We start from the raw sequence: 21,485 nt of genomic DNA, 5'->3' as shown, positions 1-21,485 counted from the left end.
ATCATATAAATTTTGAATTCATTTATTGTGGGTGAACTTTTTACAATGTTATAAACATGTCTAAAAAAAACTCAATCAAAATATATAGACTGAAAATGCTTACATCATAATTTTATAGAAATTTAAAAATATTAAAAAAATTTATAAAAATTAAAAATAAAATTTTATAAAGACTAAAAACTTCTTTAACTCTAAAGAATATTAATTGAAAAGAGATAAATTACAGTATAAAGTATATTTTTTATTTTAAATTCCTCATCAATTAAGAAATAAAGGGATGATACACATTCTCAAATACAAGTAAAGGGGAATTTCTTCCTACCACACTTTTTCTTGGGGAAAATGGGTCTGCTTAGCTAAAGCATGGTCTACCTTATCACAATGCCAAACACACATTGGAAAAATAACAAAAATCCAACCGATGGCCCTTAGATCTAATATCCTTGTATAACAGGCTCAGTCATATAAATTTTTTAAATATCATATAAATTTTGAATTCATTTATTGTGGGTGAACTTTTTACAATGTTATAAACATGTCTAAAAAAAACTCAATCAAAATATATAGACTGAAAATGCTTACATCATAATTTTATAGAAATTTAAAAATATTAAAAAAATTTATAAAAATTAAAAATAAAATTTTATAAAGACTAAAAACTTCTTTAACTCTAAAGAATATTAATTGAAAAGAGATAAATTACAGTATAAAGTATATTTTTTATTTTAAATTCCTCATCAATTAAGAAATAAAGGGATGATACACATTCTCAAATACAAGTAAAGGGGAATTTCTTCCTACCACACTTTTTCTTGGGGAAAATGGGTCTGCTTAGCTAAAGCATGGTCTACCTTATCACAATGCCAAACACACATTGGAAAAATAACAAAAATCCAACCGATGGCCCTTAGATCTAATATCCTTGTATAACAGGCTCACTTAATACGGTGTATTTCTCCACCCCTGCATCCGATTAATCGAAAAATTTGTATATGTTTTCGTTTCATAGCGGGAATGAAATTTAGGCTTCATCCTCGCTCGCAACGGAGTTTGGATTTCTTCGTCCACACCCGCATTCATTCATATATATAAAATTATAAATTTAAAAATCATATTTGTTACAATTAATATAATTAAATAATTATTATTAGACAATAATAAAATTAAAAAATATTTTCTATAAAGATAAGATTATAAATTTTAATATTTAAAAAATATTAAGTATATTCAATATATATGTATATATATAAAATTTAAAAATATAATAATATTACTTGTATGACGGGTTCAGGTGCGGGGGCGGAGTGGATATCACCACCCCAAATCCGTCTCCGGTCCTAAATTTTAATTTCGGATAAAATTTGCACATGCACTCAATTAAAGCTGATTTTTTTCATCCAAATCAAACGGGTTTAGGTGAGTATCTGCGGTGTGGGTTATGTTGTCATATTTGAAGGTAGATGAATGGGAGAGAAAATGAAAAAATATTTTAAATAAAATGTGTTTAGTTTAATTTTTAAAAAGAAAGAGACCCAAAAATTTCTCATAAAACTCATTTTGTTCTAGCTCCATTTTAAGGAATTTAGAGTGGAGAGGGGAGGTTCAATATAACTAAAATATCATTTTAAAATTGTTCATCTCCCGTTTTTAACCACACATTTATATTCCTTCATCTACCCTCTCTTCCCTCAATTGAACCAAACACACTCTAATTGATCAACTTTCTCTAGAATTCACTTAATCATGACACTACAATTACTTTTAATCTCCATCCTCTGAAACAAAGCTCCTTCGCTAACCTAACAACACGCTTAATCACCTGTGCTTCAACCAAAGTCGCATCCAGGTAAGAACACTAATACCCCACTCTCCCTCAGCTCCTTCTATCGCGTTTGTGTTGGTAGGGCTGGAAATTATTGAGATTTACTTGTTTTTGAAATGAATTAGGTTCCAGCCGCTATTCTTCTTAAAAAATGGTGGGAGCTTGAAAGTCTAATAGGTATGTAAAAAAGTCATCACTATTATGTATTTATGAATTTTATATGTTTCAAAAAAGCAATCACTATTATGTGGAGTCCCTCTTGAATTCTACTCAAAGGCTACTTCCCTAGATTTTTTTTATAGATATGATACGTTGGTGATGTAATATAAGATTAAAGAGATAACGAGAAAATTATATATTAAATTGGTATATGAAAATTAAGGATGTACTCGTGTAAGAGATAAAATAATATAAGTAATGGTGAGTTGTGTGCATAATGTCCAATTGAAACTTTATTAGAATATCCTTTTATTATTTAATCTTAAAGAAAATCATTTATATTTTAAATTTCATTTATTCACTACTATATATAGAGCAAATGTATCACACTAAAAATACAAACCAAACATCATCCTTTAATAACCATGAAGCCATTAAGTTATCACTGACCCTTTCATTCTTCCTCTTTTTTTTTCATCACAAGTATTTCCCTAGCTTTCTCAAATGGTGATGATATACAACTTCTTCCATATTTCAATCAAACTTCAATGTTTACCATCTAACATTTTAACTTCTTCCATTTAACTACATGTAATTTGTAGGAATCAAACTAAATCCATGTCCAACCCAATTAATGTCACCATGATTTTCACTGCATTTTCATACAAAAACTAGTGAGCAAATGGATTGAAGTATATAGTATTAAATTACGGCTAAAAGAAAAACAAAACAATGCTTATATGTAAGTATACTACATTCTCTCTAGTTATAGAATTAATAGTGGTATATTGTACCTTTCAAAACCATCTTTAATGTTCCCTAAAATTGTAAGGGGAACTATGGTTGAGAGAAATTGAGTCTTTCTAAATTTAAAATATATGTAAGTGGTTGCAAACCTTACCTAGTCATTTATAGTTAATAATTTTGAGAAATGTTCACCTACATTGAATTAGTAATGTGTTTATGTTTTATGAGAAAAGTTAAAATCAATTGCTTATGTAGAACTACTCTATATTTTAGTTCACCCAAAAAAACTCTACACTTCTCAAAGAAACACAATTCAATTACTACTATGTCTATGTGTGTATAATTTTTTTTTTAAGAAATCATCAATTTCAAAAATGTTGCTATCAATACTCAAAAGAATAGTAATGGAATTCATTTTTTATTTCTTTTAAAGGTTAGATATTAATATCATATCAATGTATGTCACTCATTAATGCTCAAAAGGAATCTAGCCACCTAAGACTGCTTAGTCTTTACGATAATAATTAAACAAATGATAGAAATTAGTATTCAAAACATAAATTAGGGACAAGGATGGAGACTCGTTTTAAGATTTACATGAGAAATTTGTGACATATTTAACCAAATAAAGAGTAAATGGAAGAAAAAATGGTTTGAAATCAGAACAAATAAATTAAAACTATACTATATAAATCTCTCTCAATCAAAAAAAGAATATTATAAGAACAACAAATCAATAGTATGAGATATAAGCAAACTGAACTCATCACAAAATTACACGCATTAAAAGGAAGATTGAAAGATTACATTTAATGATAAAATTACACGCATTCTAAGTGATTTTTAACTTTGTAAATTGACTTATGACCTGACTTTCACACATCAAAAACACAATTTTTTATGTTATGTGGTTGTGAATCGACTCAATATGTCATGTGAGTCGACTAACCATCAACTCAAGGAGTTCGATAAGTTGATTTACACTGTTGTGAATCAACTCACACTACTGTAGACTTTAAAATTTGGTTTTTCAAACTCATGTAAGTCAATTCACAGGCTTATGAGTCGACTTGCCAATCCTGCTAAGTTGAATTTTAGGCAATTATGACAGTTACAAAGTTTTTATTTCTTATGAAATTTTTTTTACTTTGCCCAATCTTTTTCATGCATTATATATAAAAATTCCAAAACATTTCTAAACTTAAGATACTATCACTCACTCCACAACTCATACGTTAAAGATCACAATATACATTGAAAACTCTATCTTGGTCAACATGTGTGTTAGAACTTAAGGTTGAAGAACAGTGACTCTTAATTATTTTGATGATAACAAAAATTATTTTGAGGGAACAATTTATAGCACTGATGAATTTAATTAAGTGTGCAGTGTTAGATCCAAGTGGGTTTGAAGAATGATGACCCTCACTTGTTTTGATGATAACAAAATTAGTTTGTGGGAACAATTTAATGCACTAATATTTTGATTAAGTGTGCAGGTCCCAGATGAAGTTAATCTTATAGGTTCTTATCTCATATCCTCGGATGATTGGACTAAGACAAAGGAACAACAAGACTTCACTTCACTCTATTTTTTCTAAGTCTAGTGAAAGTGCTCTAACACGTGCCTCTAGTGATGGAAGTGACACTTTATTTTGGATTGACTCCAACAATGTAAGCAATGCTCTGGTTCTGGTGACTTTAGAAATATATGATATCTTCTGCTTATGTTGCCTCTATTGAACGCAATTATGCTCTATTTGTTTGCCTCTGATAAGTTTAACAAACAAGTTATTGTTTGCCTCTGATATTCACATCATCACATCAAGTATATGATTGTTTGACTCTGATTCATGATGTATGCTTTAGAAGAAGTCAATGCTCTGATTAAATTCAATATTCTGAAGAAGACAAAACATTTGTGCATCCTCTAATGAACATCCTGAATCTGTTACTTGTTTGAAGGTCTTTAAGACATGCTCTGATCATCGTATTCTCTACTTCTGGGTCTTCATACAAAGATACGTTGAATCAATTAAAATGATGTGTTTTGGAAAATTTTCAATTGCAAATCAATCTCAAAAGATATGATACGAAATTTCATGACTAATATTGATTTCTTGCAATTAGAACAATGTCTAGAAATCCTAAAAGATCTCTATAAAAAGGTGTGCATTCCTCACTGGAAAAATAACAAACGTACAAGCTAAAAACACATACATCCTCATCTGCACTCTGGCTCTTAATCTTTTATTTTACTCAAATGTTGAGATAAGTTTTTGAAAGAACCTTGTTAACACTCTACTGTGAGAACTACTTCAGAAAACTTAAATCAATTATCTTGTAACCTAGTCCAACAGTGGATGCCTACCTCAATATCGTGGCTGTACTAAGCTAGAAGGTTGATAAGACTTTAACATAGTTAGTTTTACTAATAGATGTTCAGTGATAGTATAATTATGTGGTGAACTAGTGGATTAAATCATTTAGGTTGAAGGGACTCATAGCTACCATGTTGGTGGTGAACCAGGATAAATCGTTCGTGTTATTTTGTTCTTTTCTTGTTCAAATGTCCCGTTTTTTTACTATAGCTTAGTCACATTAAAAAGATTTTAAAAAAAAACACAATCCAAACCCCTATTTATTGTATTTCTCGCTCTACGTGCAATTCCCTTCTCATGAACTTGAAATACCTTACATTGCATCCTTTGAAGATTGAAGAAGATAAGCAAGGAAAACAAGACAATGTTTTAGAAGATTGGTTAAAGATGCGACTGACTCTGTTAAGCGCATCCTCAACACGCCTCTAATGAATATGTTAATAAAAACTTGCTCTGATAATTATGTGTTTGATAAATCTGGCAAACAGTTGAACGTCTAGTAAAACCATCAAGTAAACACTTTGACAAAGTCAAAACTCTAATATAAAAGACAACTTTTGAGGCCAAAACTTTGAAGAAATCAACATTCCAACATTCTCTATTCATCAAAGTTGGATTTATCCTCTGACTAAATAAGTGCATGACATCTTCTGAATATGCCATCCTCTGGTCTTCCAGCCACTTCTATCAAGATATGTTGAATCATTTACGAAGATGGATTTAAACAAGTTTTAATGCTAATGCAAGATCTCTAAAGATTTGATACGAGTCATTATGTTACATGTTGATTTCATGCAATCATAGCAACAGTTAGAAACCCTAATGACCTTGAAGTTTTTTTATAGAAGGAGTTGTGATCTTCACTACAAAACAACACATATGAGAAATCTATTGATGTCATATACAATACCCCATGAAAAACTATGTATTATTTTCGGAGTGTTGAAAATTTTCAAATACATTTTAAGAGCATAGCATGTAAACATTATCTTGTGAAAGTTACTCATAAAATTATTTAAACATTATTTATAACCTAGCCAAGTAGTGGTTGCATCCTTCAACAACTTGACTGTACTAAGTTAAAAGGTTGAAAAGACTTGAACACAATCAAATTATCTAGTAGGTGTTTAGTGAACGTGTGATATTATTTGTGATTAATGGATTAAATCCTTTAGCATGAAGGAACTAGACGTAACTATCGTGTTAATGGAGAACTAGGAGAAATTGGTTTGTGTTCCTCGCCTTATCTCTTTATGTATTCTTGCTTTTAACATCACTAGTTTATTATTTGTTTTTATAATTAAGTTTTTGAGAAAAAAAACACAATTCAAACCTCCATTTCTTGTCTTTTTCTCTCTACAATTGGTATTGGAGCTCGGTCTCAAGGCTGAGCACTAATCGTGTTTGGATAAATATGTTAATTTTTAATTTTGACTAACTTGTGCGATGAAGGTTTAGGTGGAAATGTTAACTTTGCTGACTAACTCTAACATGATCCCTAACTTTGGGACATAGATGAAGATGGCTTTGAAGCTCCTAAAGATGCAAGTACATGTTGAAATATCCAAAAAGGATCTCAACACTGCTCAAAAGATACAATTTAAGATGCATCATAAGGCCAAAAACTTAATGATGGATGTTATCACTTTCAAAGAGTTCAACAAATGTAGTAATGAAGAAACAACAAAAAGCATCTTCGACGCCACAGTCCTCAACTATGAAGGAAATAAACTAGTGTAAGAAGTTAAGGCAAATCTGCTTGTCAAGAAGTATAAACTTTTTCAGATGCAAAAGGATGGAGAAATTGAGAAAATGGTATGTAGATTTCAAACTCTATTATCTAGATTAAAGGTTCTGTAAAAGAGTTACACTACAGCTAAACATGTCAATAAAATCCTCAAAAGTCTACCTAATAAGTGGAGACCAAAAGTCACAACAATTCAGAAGGCTAAATACCATAACAAATTTCCTCTAGAACAGTTGATGAGTTCACTCAAATTCCATGAGATTGGACTTGTTGAGGATGAACCGAAAATGAAGTCAAAGTCTTTGGCTCTCAAATCTAAAGGAAACCAAGCAAATTCCAAGGCTCTATAAGTTATGGAGAGTGAAGACTCAAATGGTGAAGAATTTTCATTCATTTCAAGAAAATCTAGAACAAGTGTAGAACCAGGAAGAAACCTTTCCCAAAAAGGATTTTAGAAAATCCAAAAGTAGTAGAGAAAGAAAAGAAAAATATAAAAGGAAGAAATTCATCAGCTATGAATCCAACGAACCTAGACATTTCAAATCAGAATGTCTTAAGCTCGAGAAGGGAAAATCTCAAATAAAAGACTTCAATGTAATGAAGAAAAGTCTAATGGCTACCTGGGATGACTCGGTGATATATTTTTATGAATATGAAGAGCACTCAAACATGGCTTTAATGGCAGATGTTCGCTTTAACTCTTATTCTGACAACGAATGTGTTGATGAGGAAATTGAGGTAATATTTGACCTATCTCATAATCAAATTATAATTATGTTAAATGAGTTTATAAAAAAGAATCATAATGTCCCATCAAAACTAAAAAGTCTTAGAAAAGCTCATTTCATCTTAACACATAAGTACAATTCCCTTCAGAAAACGTTTTTAACATAAAAAGGAAAAATGTAACTTTGAAGGATAATGTTCTAAAAACTTCAGAGGTAAGTGTTTGTAATTATGTTAAATATGAAAAAGACTGTCAAGAATTTCTTGTGAATGACATAGAAAGAAGCAAACAAGCTTATATGATTTATGGTGTTAGCAGAAATAACATAAAGGGATTGGTTTTGAAGAACTAGAGGAAACTTCCAAGTTTAACTTGCCTAAAACTGTTTGCTCAAATTGCTTAAAGAATAGTCATGATAAGAGGACTTGTTATATGCTAAAAACATGGAAAGTCAAGACATCATTTAGAACTAACATATTAGGATTCAATCAATTATGGGTACCTAAGAACAAGATAATCTATCTTGCAGATCTCCTTTGCAACAAAGTTGAAACACTAGTCATGGTATTTGGACAATAGATGCTCATGACACATGACGAAAGAAAAGTCAATGTTCCAATACATGACCCTTAAGGAATTAAGATTTGGAGGAAATCATAAGGGTAAGATTATAAGGTGTGTTACAGTAGGTAATGGTTTTGTTCCATATATTAAAAATGTTCTATTTGTAAAATGATTAATGCGTAATCTATTGAATATAAGTTAATTAAGTGATAATAGTTATGATAATTTCTTCAACTGAAAGTCCAGTAAGGCAATTAGTCAAAACGATGAATCTATACTATTTACTTTTCAGAGGAAAAATAATATTTACAAAATATATTTATCAGATTAAGAAAAACAAGATATAAAATGTCTCGTGTCAGTGAATGAAGAACAACTGAATTGGCACAAAAGGTTGGGACATGTCAATTTGAGATTAATCTCAAAGTTGAAAAGGCTTAACCTAGTTAGAGGTTTTGCCAAATTTAAGATATGAATCAGATGTTCTTTGTGAGACATGTTAGAAAGGGAAACAGACATAATCATCATTTTCTTCAAAGAATGTTGTTTCTACTTCTAAACCACTTTAACGTTTACACCTTGATTTATTTGGTCTAGTAAGGATTTCCTTTGTAAGTGGAAAAAATATGGACTCGTTGTTGCAGATGACTATTTCAGATGGACTCCGGCAAAGTTCCTTAAACCCAATGACGAGTCACATAAATGTTTCACTACTTTCTACAAACAAGTGCAAAATGAAAAATGTTTTTGTATCACAACAATTGGTAGTGATCATGGTGAGGAATTTGAAAATAAATCTTTTGAAAATTAAGGTGAAGAGAATGGAAATAATTTTTCTTTTGTTAGAACACCCTAGAAAAATCGGGTATTAGAAAGGAAAAATAGATCTCTTTAGGAATTGGAATGCACCATGATACATTAAATGAATGTTGTCAAGCCCTTTTGTTCAAAGGCAATAAAAGCTATATGTTATATTATAATAAAATCTATATAAGACATATTCTCCATTGTTGGAACCAAGTTGATTTTACATTTAGAGTTTTGATGTTAACAAAAGTATTTTATGAGAACAATATATTTGACTTCAAAGAGTATGAAAGATCATGTTTTTGAAGAAAATTTAAAATAAGATTTGATTCAAATTTATAATTGAAGAAAATCTAAAATAAAAGTTTATTCAAATTTATAATTGAAGAAAATCTTTGACCAAGTTGAAAAGAAAATATGGTGAAGATTTGAAGAAGATTTGATCAAGATCTGAAGAAGATTTAATTAAGATTTGATCAAGATTTTAAGAAGATTTGATCAAAAGTTGAAGAAGATTTAATTAAGATTTGAAGAAGATTTGATCAAAATTTAAAGAAGATTTGTAGAAGATTTGATCAAGATTTATCTATAACAAAATACGAACAAAATCAATTTGAAGAATTTGCAAAAACAATCTAAGAAAAAATAAAACAGAATCAATTTGAAGAGATTAGAAACTCAATCTAAACAAAATATAAATAGAATCAATTTGAAGAATTTACAAACTCAATTTGAACAAGATACAATTCAATATTAAACAATGACTAAATTAAAGCCCAAATTTTCACTATAAATAGACACTCAAGGCTGAAGGAGAAAGGCATCGAAAAGCAGAAAATAGTATAAGATCACAAGCTCAAAATTCTCAATTCAACTTAGAGTTCAAAAAGAGAAACGTTTTTTAAGGTTAGAAATATTTTCTGAGTGTTCTTTTCTTAGAGTGTGAGAGTTATTATTATTATCAGCTTTGTTAGAAGCAACTACTCAAGTTCTAATCTTTTGTATCCAACACAATAATGGTTTAATTCATTCTTCAATCAAGGGTTGTCAGGTTGTTAAGAGAAGGATTGGCTTGTAGGGTCAAGGTGGTTAGTTCCTCAAAAGTATAGGGTTGTTAGGTTGTTTCGAAAGACTGTCTTGGAGGGTCAGGTGCTTTGTAATTCAAGGTATTTGAATTAGTGGATTAAAGCCTTATGAATGAGGAGACTAGATGTAGCAAAGTTAATGTGAACCATGATAAATCTATATGTCAAATTATTTATGCTTTCATTGCTTGTTGCCTCTGAATTCGATTGCTTCTACTCCAAGTAATTCAAAAAAAACCAACCAGCCTTCATCAAATTAGCAAAAAGTTATCAAATTTGTCAAACACAATTCAACCCCCTTCTCGTGTTTGCACCTTCATCAATAAGACACCTTATGAATTGTGAAAAGGAATAAAACCCAACATTTCGTATTTTCATCAATTTGGTTGCACATGTTATATTTTGAACACGAAAGAGAATCTTGGAAAAGTTTGACTGAAGATCTCAAAAGTGCACCTTTTTGGTATACTCTAAAAGGATTAAAGTATATAGAGTATACAATAGAGAAAAATTGATTATTGAGGAATCAATCCATATCAAGTTTGATGACAAAAAGTTTGACGATAATAAGTCAAAGATTAATGAAGATTTTGCATATTTAAACATATCCAATGAACAAGAGAAATTAGAGGAAACAACAAAGTCTATCTCTAAAGAACCAGAAGATGTACTTAACAATACAAAGACAAGTAATGACAACCATCTACAAGTCAAAGTCATTAGCAACCTAAACTTGCGTGGAAATATAAATCATCACATCCATACTTTATAATAGTAGGAAATTTAAGTTATCATATGAAGACAACGTTTTCTTTTAAAGAAACATAAATATTTGGACTTTTGTCTAAAATCGAGTCTACAACATTAGAAGAAGCTCTATTAGATGATGGATGCATTATGGTCATGCAATAAGGAATAAATCAATTCAATAGACACGGTGTATGAGATCTTGTACCCAAACCCAAAGAAAAGAAGCCGATTGGAACTAAGTGGATTTTCATAATCAAGTTAAATGAGAAAGGTGAACATGTAAGAAATAAAGCTAGACTTGTAGCTCAAGGATATAGTTAGCATGAAGGTATTGAATATTTTGAAACTTTTTCCCATGTGGCAAGTTAGAAGCAATCAAGATTTACTTTCAGTTGCATTTTTAATAAAATTATTTTATATCAAATGGATGTCAAAAGTGCATTCTTGAATGGTTATATAAATGAAGAAGTGTGTGATAAACAACTTCCTAGCTTTAGGGACAATGAATTTACATACCATGTTTTTAAATTAAAGAAATCTTTGAATGGTCTACAACCTTCAATAGCTTGGTATGAGAGACTGATCAAATTTCCATTAAAAAATGATTTTGAAAAAGGTCAGATTGATACTACTTTATTTAGAAAATCGACTAAGAATGACCTTCTCATTATCCAAATATATATTGATGATATAACTTTTGGTTCTATTAATGGTAAACTTTATCAACGGTTTTTTAAGTTAATCCATAATGAATCTAAGATGAGCATGATGGGATGACTAAATTCTTCCTTGTAATTCAAATTATCAAAGCTCATAAAGAGTACTCATTCATCAGACCAAATATACAAGATAACTTCATAAAAATTAAAGATCGATGAATACAATCACATTATTACACCTATGCATCCCTCATGTTCTCTTGATAAGGATGAAATAGGTAAAAAGGTGGACCAAAGGTATATAGAGGGATGATTGATTGTCTTCTCTATTTTGTTCCCTCTAGACTTGAGATTATGTTTAGTGTGTGTACAAGATTTTAGTATGACCTTAAAGAATCTCATTTGACTGATGTTAAAAGGTTCTTCAGATATTTGAAGGGCTCTACTAATCTTGGTATGTTATAAGCAATCATCTGAGTACATGTTAATAGGTTTCTGGAGCTAAATTCGAAAGAAAAACTACTAGTGGAAGCGGTACAATGAAAACTTGATCTCCTAGTCAAGCAAAAGAGAAGGAACCATATCTCTATCTACAACAAAAGCAAAATATATTTTAGAGATAAAAATACAAGAAAAGGGATTTTAATTGTGTTTTGTTTCAAAAACTTAATAAAAATCAATTTAAGAAAAACTCAGGATGATGGAAACAGGAATGAGTGATACAATAAGTAAAGATCGCCAATATATTGTTGCTTTTATCACTTTATTTCTTGCTTTTAACATCGCCAATTTATAATATGTTTTTATCATTAAGTTTTTTAAAACAAAACACAATTCAACCCACCCTTCTTGTGTTTTTCTCTCTACAATGTATGCAATCGAGTATTGGTTTTAGAAACAACATCAAGGGTATAGCATTTGTTAGAGTGTTTATTCCAGATGCATATCATTTAGAGTATACCATGTTTTGTGAGTCCAACGTGTTTAAGATATTACATTATTTTTACATCATTGTATATGTGTTCCTGATATGTTTTGGTGTTTGCGTACATATCTGAATATGTTTCGAATATGTATGGGTGTGAAATTATTCATGATGTTTCGAATCTATTTGCTAAGTGAGATCATTATGTGCATATATGTGAATATGTATGATAATAAATTATGGGGACTAATGGGTTTTATTCAAGGGCTTTGAATTGTATTATCATTATAAGCATAATGTAAATATGTAAGATAATAATAAGTGAAAGTTAAGGGTCTTTATTTAAGAGTTTGACTTATGTGCTTTCAAATTAGAGGATTTGGAATATGGTGTCATGAGACACATATTCATGTGTAAATAAATGTATGTCAGGTTAAACCTAGGGTGGTACTAAACACATATTCCTATAGGAAACCAAGTGATATCCTAGGGCGGATATCGTATTTCTTGGCTGCATTATGTCTAGGGTGGACAAATCCCCAAAAGGAAATGTTTTTATTCTAGAATCATTTGCATGGTCATATAATCATCACATTAGGGTGTATGGTGCATTGTGTTGAGAAATTTGGGTATTTAATGCATTGGGTTGGGTAATTAATTTGTCATCTTGGGATGGTGTGCTAAATGTTGCATATGTTGCTTTGAGGAGAAGTTGTGTGGATTTTGCTTTATTTTACATTTTATGTGATGTAAATGTGTGTTTGTTCCATATATGTTGGTTTTAGTTTGTGATACTTTAATGTTGTTGTGGACTGGGCTAAATGCTCCAATTTTTAGAGGAACGAGTTATGTAGAGATTGGGATGACGAATAAAGTGTAGCAGAGTCGTGACTTTTAGTTCATGTTCAAATGCCTAAGGGCTTGATGTCATCGAGTCCTCAATTTTATAGTAAATATCAACATAGGGTTCTTTTGGAATTCTTTATTACTCTGTCATTTTTTAGTGTATGTTCGATTAAAAGACAAAGTGTTCTATGTAAGACAAATAGTTTTAAATTCTAATTTATGTATTTGGTGTATTTTGGTATTGAACTTTGAGGCTTTTTAGCCAAGTTATTGTTATTTTGTGAGTTTAATGCCCAAAAATATCTTTTGATGCCCCGATTAAAATTATTCGTGGATAAATAAATTAGATTAAGTACGGTGAATCTTTTGTCGAAGAATAATTTATTTATGTTACGAAGAATTTAATTTCGGGCAGTTTTGTTAAAAATATCTCAGGTTGCTGAAAATTGTATCTGTCAATTGAGTTGCGACGAGAGAGGATATTTTTATCAAATGGTTTGAGAGGTTATGGGTGAAATGGTAATTTTCAAAACCTTCAAACACAAACCCTCACATTTATTCTAGATCTAAGCCTTATTTCGCGAATAGATAGAAGGGACAGTTGTTCATTTTCCCATTATAGAGCTAGTGAACTAACTTTGGAAGCGATGACGCGAACGAAGTTTTTACCGGAATTAATTGCAGTGCCTAATCGCTTGTTAAAGCTATTGTTAAGGTAAGAGCACCTTCCAAACTTTTAGTTTTCATTTAGGGACTTATTTTTGGTTATGTGGAAAATAAATTTGTTGGGTTTGAAGTGTAGATTTGGGGAAAATGAATTTAATGCTTTTATGGGTGAAAGTTTGGAGTTGGATTTTGGGTGAAATTGATGAGTGTTTTCGTGGAAAAGGAATTTGATTCATCTATGTGTGTTGTTGAGGAAAAGAAATTTGATGTGTTTGAGTTGTGGTTTGTGAAAATTAGTTTGGCATGTGTTATGTTTGAGTTTTGTGGAAATTTGTGGTGATTGATGATTGAACTTGGTGTGGATTTTGTGGTTTTTGAATTGATCGAATTTAATGTAAATTGTGGATTAAATTTGATGTGTGTGGTGGAAAATAAATGTTTCAGTATGCTCTGTGTGGAATTTGAAAATCGTTAGAGTTAAATGAGTATTAAAAATGGGGAATCTTTTATTATCTGCATTTACTTAATGATTGTCGTGAAAATTGTTAGAGTTAAATAAGTATTAAAAATGGGGAATCTTTTAATATCTGGATTCACTTAATGATTGTCGTGGATAGAGTCAGAGTATGCTCATGCATTTCGTTGTACATGGCGACCAGATGGGCCACAATGATAGTGGTGACCGGATGGGCCACGAGATGATGCCATGTGATTTGTTGGTTCATCTTATCCTTGCGGGGATTGACGCGCCGTGTAAGTTCCGCGATAGACTACACATTTTTGGTAAATCGTGTTGACCCGTGATAGGTGGCACCTCGGTAAATAGTACTTCGACATGTGATAGGCGGTACATTTACGATTTACATTTTTAGTAAATCATGCTGACCCGTGATAGGTGGCACCTCGGTAATTTAGTACTTTGGCTTGTGATAGGCGGTACAATTATGATTTACAGCCCTTCGATGAAGGTTTTGATTGGAATTCTGAGTCCATGCATTTTGGCATATACGCATTGTTTTAGGGTGCTTGGCACGCGAGTCATGATTGATTTAATGTTATGATTGTGTGTGTAAACTCAAGTTGTTGTTGTGATTATGACATAATTGCTAAGTGTGATTGTTTGGATTTGTGTGCAAGTGTTGATTGATTGTGAAACCTTGCGATTCATGTTTGATTCAAGGTTATGATTGTGTGTATAAACTCAAATTGTTGTTTTGATTGTGCCATAATTGCTAAGTGTGATTGTTTGGATTTGTGTGCAAGTGTGTTTATTGATTGCGAAACCTTTTTGAAACGTTTCAAAACTGAATTCTGCATTTTTCTGATGTGGTAGTCAAATACACTGAGTTGTAGTCAAATACAACCATCCTAATTTGACTACAGACTTCTGTGTAGTCGAATACACAAGGCTGTAGTCGAATATAGCTATGTTGTTTTTGCTATTGACTTCTGTGTAGTCGAATACACCTGGTTGTAGTCGAATACAACTATATTGTTTTTGCTACTGACTTCTGAAACATCCTTGTAGTCGACATAATTGCTATACAACTATGCTTGTAGTCGATAGTGCAGTTTGGTTTAAAACTTCATTTTTCAACTCTATTTATGCATGTTTGGCATATGCAAACCCTTTCAGGGTGCATGCTAAGTTGAAAGGTTATTTTATGCATTGAAATCTAAATGCTATATGTTAATTGTTAATTTTGGTTGGTGACCCTTTACAATTATTGTGGAAATCTGAGCTTTGCCCTCATATGAGAACCAAGATCTTCCCACTGGTTAATACCTTGTAGATGGGAAGGTAGGTTGGACACACCTGATTTGAGCTGTGTCAGGCGGATCTTGCGGGGCGCGTGGAGATCACCCGAGTTGTAAAGTTTTTTTGAGTCATGATCAGATTAGACTGTTGTATAGGGACTAGAGGTCTTTCTTTTGTGGATGTATTTACTGTATGTTGAAAGACTATACCTATACCAATATTGTCAGCTAGACTTTTATTTTGATGGGTCCATGTACCATTTTTTGATGTGACGTGGGGAAGTTAAGATTCTTGGGCAGTGCTATTGTACAGGTGTCCGCCAAGAATACCCTAGAGGTATGAGCTATGTCTGATAGGTCTCATAGCCCCGGTGCATTTTGCTGTTTTAAATACTTTGGATTTTTATTTCAAACTATTTTCGCTGCTTGTAAATGTTGTTGACTTTTGTCATTGTGTTACGACTTAAATATTTATCCAAAAGTATTTCCTTCTTTATTTCTTTGTTTTTATGAATTTGTTTTAAAAAAAAAAATACATTCGCGCTGTTAAAAATCAGGATGTTACAATTGTGGTATCAGAGCTTTGGTTTGGATTTCTTTGGGGTTGTGGAGCTTTCAGTTATAGATTGTAGGTCAACCTGTAGGTTGAGAGTCTTTATTTGATCATGCGTCGGGTTAAGTTGTCTGAGTTGTCGGGTTTGGTATACTAATTAAGTGTTGATGTAGTCGGAAGTTAGTTTTGGAATTTTTTTGAAGTAGTGTTAAGACTCTTCTTGATGATGGTTTATAGGGAACCATGCCACCAAGAAGGAATGACGGTCCAAGAGCCAACGCTAATAGGGATGATCAAATGGCGGAAGCTATGAATAACATGGCTGCTTCGGTTGCTGCACAAACTACTGTCAAGACTCTGTGGAATCTAGAAAAGAGGGGAAGAGAGATATGTGCTGCTGAGTCAAGAGAATTGGAGGATTTTCACCGTTACAATCCTCCCAAGTTTAAGGGTGATGAGAATTTAGAGAAAGCGGATCAATGGATCCAAAAAGTGGAAAAGATCTTCTGGAAGTCTATATTACTCTGTCATTTTTTAGTGTATGTTCGATTAAAAGACAAAGTGTTCTACTCTAAAATGTTTTGCTTGTGTTTGTATGAAATTAAGTATTGGGTTATCTTTGTGCTCTACATTAAAGTTTTGTCTTTCAGAAAATGATATTCACTCTAATCGTCATGTTTGGAAAAGATTTTTAAAAAGGAAATTACGTTGATAATATGAAAAGATGATTATGGGTGTCCTAAATTGATCGGGGTGTTATTGGATGGATTTTTTTAAATATGCACATTGGCTATTAAAAATTGGGGTGTTATTGTGGTATTAGGGGAAGATTGATCTTATATATGACCGTTAGTTGGGTGTAAGACCCATTATCATTTGTCTAGAATATAATAATTTGACCCATACACCTTAATAAAACAGAGGTAACTAACAATAAATAATAAATTAGAATCACCATCATAATTGAAAACTACATTCATAAATATAGTTTACAATTTGTTTAGTAGATTCATAAAATATTACATCCTGAAAACAAACTACGATTGATTGATTACATCATAAAACAAAACATCAAATTCTAATTCCACGAGTTTGGAACTGGTCTTCTGATACTAAATTCATGTCTCATGTTCCTCTAGCTGCTAAATAAAAAAATAATAATTGGGGTGAGATAAAATATCTCAGTGAACTCTAAAAATAAAGGAAAAAACAGTCTCAAATAGTTTATTTCATAAAAGTGTATAAAACATGAAAAATAATTATACATCTCAAGATAAAAAATATTATTATTATTATTAATTATTAATTATTATTATTATTATTATTATTATTATTATTATTATTATTATTATTATTATTATATATATACTCAAGAAAAAATTATTATATATATATATATATATATATATATATATTATTCTGAAAAACATATGCATGACCTCAAATCTTTTCCTTTGTAATAAGGAAAAGTCGCTCAAATATCTTAACGTGGGTCACCAAGATAATGGAGTCCTGATTGGTAAAGGTGGTCTGACCAAACCCCAATCAGCGTCCTAATTGTTCTCTTTTACCTGTTATTCCATGCTTAGAATAACCTAAATGTCCCACCATAAATAAAGTCATGCATGATTTGATTAATGATATTGTACAAAACTTGAAATGTTTTGTATAAAATGCTCTTATTATGTCATATATAAAAATCATCATTCATCTACAACAATTATAAATAACTTAGGCGATATACTAAACTCATAATAATGTAATCCTAAGTCCTTAATTCAAAACGGAAATCATAGTCAGAAAATAGAAACAACATTGGAGTCATGAAAATATTAACAACATCAAAGTCATGAAAAATATTAACAACATCAAAGTCATGAAAAAAAATCATTTGGTTGCAGTCTTAAAAACACCTATATGCAAAAATTTCATTTCATCACACTATAATTCTCCTAATTCGTAATAACCCAAAACCATTTATTCAAAGAATTTCAGCGTCCAAAATCCTCGTACTAGAAGAAATTAATGTAACATAACACAATTTCACAAACACATCAGAGGCAACAACAGTAACGTCATAAATCGTGCTCGACAAGCATAATCACCTTAAATCTAGTTATGCACATCTAATTAAAATTTTCCTAACATAATTCATTCACAAACATCACAACGATAAACAGCATGCACGTTCTAATTTACTGAAATTTTCAATGAGTTGTTTTCTTCCATTCCTCTTTTTTTTTTCCAAACAACTTCAGAAAATTAAATCCCTAATAGTAACAAAAAACCTTTAATAAAAAGAACTCACTGTTTGTGACAAGGGAGAAGATGATGTTCTGATTAAATTGGTTGATGAGCTCCCCTTTTTCTTGAATTGCCACTTTGACTCAAGTTCTTCATTTTTGGGTTATTATCCCCTGATGCTTCATTGATTGAATCTAGGTAGGGACAAATTGAGATATGCAAGGTTTAAAAATGATTGTAAAGAGCTTTTGAGCTTAACTGATTTGAAAAAATGAAGGAAAATGAGAGGTTGAAGATTGGGAGGATGAAGGAGTTGACTCATAGTAACGAGAACAAGAAGGAAGGAAATGTGTTACAATATGTTTAAGATGTATAGTGGAAATTATGCAATTGCTCTTCATTTTGCCTAAATATTATAATAATGCCTTTTTTTTATTTATACAAATAAACTAATTATTTTATTTTTAAATTAAATTTTTTAATAATTAACTTATAGAATGGGTATCCTAAATTAATCAAGAGTCGGGGTCTAGTGGGTGTAAATTGTTGGAGTCTTTGTGTGCTTTGTATTTTGTGGCCTTTTGGTGAAGCATGTTTTGCTTGATTACTTGATTTTATTTCTTAATTTAAAGTTATGTATTTTGTACCACTAGTGGTGAGAGTTGTTAAACCTAGAGCACTAGTTAACTTTAGTCAACTTATTTATCTAAATTCCATAAATACAATACTCTAGAGAGGATATATTTTAAGTAAATCATAGTTATAATATATTTTTGAACCATATAAGAACTTATTTGGAAGCTATGTTGCTTAATGGCTACTTGAGACTGGTAAGATTCAACTCCCTAGTGAGAGGTTACTTGGGAAAATTTTCGAGAAACTTATTGAAGGTTGTTTTCTGTGAGCACCAATACGAAGCCCAAAGAAGTTAGGTAGTTGTCAAAGGAATGTGATCATTATTTGGTTTGTGGGGCAAATGAGTTGTCTCTCAAAAGATTTTATATGGTGTCAGGATATCAACGAAGGTTGATTGTATTGTGTTAAGGAACACAATACATTGTACATCGGGGATTGGTGGATCTAGTGATACGAAGAAATGGCTCAAAAGAAGGTGTTTACTTTGTGAAGGTACTGTTTAATGTTCGACATGTGTTAGATTCGAAGGCTAGAGCAAGTTAATGTGGTGGAAGTGATATCTTGATGTGGTTCATAAATGATTCGAAGTGGAACAATGAGTAGCACATGGTTGAGTAGGTGAGAAATTGAAAAGGGCTTAAAGGCGAATTTTGGAATGGTAACTTGAATGTTATAATTAAGGAGAAATTGAAAGTGTGGAGTACGAAGAGATTATGATAATATAGGTTTATTATTTTTTTTTTTTTGAAATTGATGAACATGAAGAGCATGTGAATAGTTTAAATGGTTTGAGATTAATTAGAGTTTAATTAGTGATTTTAAGTTATTGATCCTTAATCAACTAGAATTGAGTAAGTAGTCAAGTGGTGTCTTTCGACTAATGTTTCAGGGAGTTGAGGTATGTTTGAGGGAGTTGAGGTAAGTATGTTTTAAGTGGTGGATATTTGAGAATTGTAACGCCCCATATTTAGTATTAAAATATTTTAGTAATATTATGGCGTCTTAAATTTTTTATTAAAATATTTTAGAATATTATGATAAATTATTACTATAACTGTGTTTGTTGTGGTATAATAACTTTCTATGAGGTTGTCATATGTGTTTGTCTTAATAATTTACTAAATTTTATTTATTTATTATTAATTTTTAATCTATTTATTATATTATAGTTTTAATATAATAAATATATTAGTTTTAGAATGTAAGTGTTTGAATATTATAACATACGTACAAATTCAAAAGCATCATTTTTCAACAATTAAACCAAAAGGAAAAAAAGAAGGAAAATAAAGACATATGGCAATAGTTAAGCGGACCTTTATGCTGCTGACCGCATAGCCTTCTCCTAACATATTTTAGGTGTTTTATAGTTTGCTTTGCACCGTTTTTAAAAACTAAAACATTATTTTCTTCTACAGTGTTGCATTTCTTCTGCAAACTTTTTCCTCTACCTCCAATAAATAGAAACATGATAAGCCTATAAGTATATACTTAATTACCTATCATCTAGTAAGCCAATATATATGGGAAAATACAAGAAAAAGGGCTACACGACAATATTACACATTAATGTCCAATGTTAGTTTTAATTTTCATACTATTGTTTTGGATGTTCTTAATTATACGACAATATTGTCAGATTAAGGAATCAAATATATATTTTTCATCTTCTGCACAAGATCTTTCATTTGTTTTAGTTAGTTTTTCATTATTCTTAAATTATTGTCACACATCTACCGTTTATATGTCACTATTAATTGAGTTTTTCTTCAGTGATTTATTTACCGTCTTTTTATTGTTTATTTGATATTTCAAGATCATGATTACAATAAAATACTAAATATATTTTATTTATTATTTATATTCTGTTTGAATATTAATTATTTATAAAATAAAATTTGGTCATATAAATAATGTGGTTTCAATTGAATTAGTAAATTTGATTTGCAAAACTACGATAGTATAATATGGTCTAAATATATAAATCTTGCAAATTTCAAAAATAAAGGGCTTGCACATATCACTTTTGTTGATATGTTTTTATGTTCAATTATTTCACAGTTCACATTATTAGTATTCTTTAATACTATATAAAATATTATTATTAGCATACTTGTTTCAGCACATTGCTTTGAGTTTAAATGAATTAAATTAAATTAAATTAATGTTCAAACCAAAAAATATCATTTTTGTTAGAATACAATTTTTCTGGACATTCCTCTATTGTTTTGCCTTCAAATTCCCTTTTATATGAATATGTGCAATTCTATTCTCTATCTCATATAAAAAAAGTTTAAATTTGTTTTACGTCTAAAGACTTTAGTTTATTTTATTTATAATTTAAAATTGCCCAGCGTGAAAAAATTGCCCAGCGTGTTCATTAAGTGGTAAATGAATATGATGAGTTTG

The 21,485-nt window shown here is 30.6% G+C and overlaps 1 long non-coding RNA gene across 7 annotated transcripts in view; it reads left to right on the top strand.

Moving 5' to 3' along the window:
• Window positions 1–1,538: 1,538 nt before the first annotated feature.
• LOC101498913 (uncharacterized) overlaps window positions 1,539–21,485 on the top strand; it is a 28,009-nt gene continuing 8,062 nt past the window's right edge. The window contains exons 1-5 of one of the 7 annotated variants that reach the window (XR_012163680.1): window positions 1,539–1,846; window positions 1,948–1,999; window positions 4,228–4,402; window positions 6,562–7,594; window positions 8,113–8,381. This is a non-coding gene — a long non-coding RNA (uncharacterized lncRNA). Of the gene's footprint in view, window positions 1,847–1,947; window positions 2,000–4,227; window positions 4,655–6,561; window positions 7,595–8,112; window positions 8,382–11,939; window positions 12,571–13,210; window positions 13,466–16,433; window positions 16,826–21,485 lie in introns of those variants that run through there. The other 6 variants (XR_003474727.2, XR_003474728.2, XR_012163681.1 and 3 more) reach the window with 6 other exon arrangements.

Source organism: Cicer arietinum, chromosome 6 (assembly GCF_000331145.2).
Source record: "Cicer arietinum cultivar CDC Frontier isolate Library 1 chromosome 6, Cicar.CDCFrontier_v2.0, whole genome shotgun sequence".
Taxonomy (NCBI): Eukaryota; Viridiplantae; Streptophyta; class Magnoliopsida; order Fabales; family Fabaceae; genus Cicer; species Cicer arietinum.
This window is presented reverse-complemented; position numbering and strand designations above follow the sequence as displayed.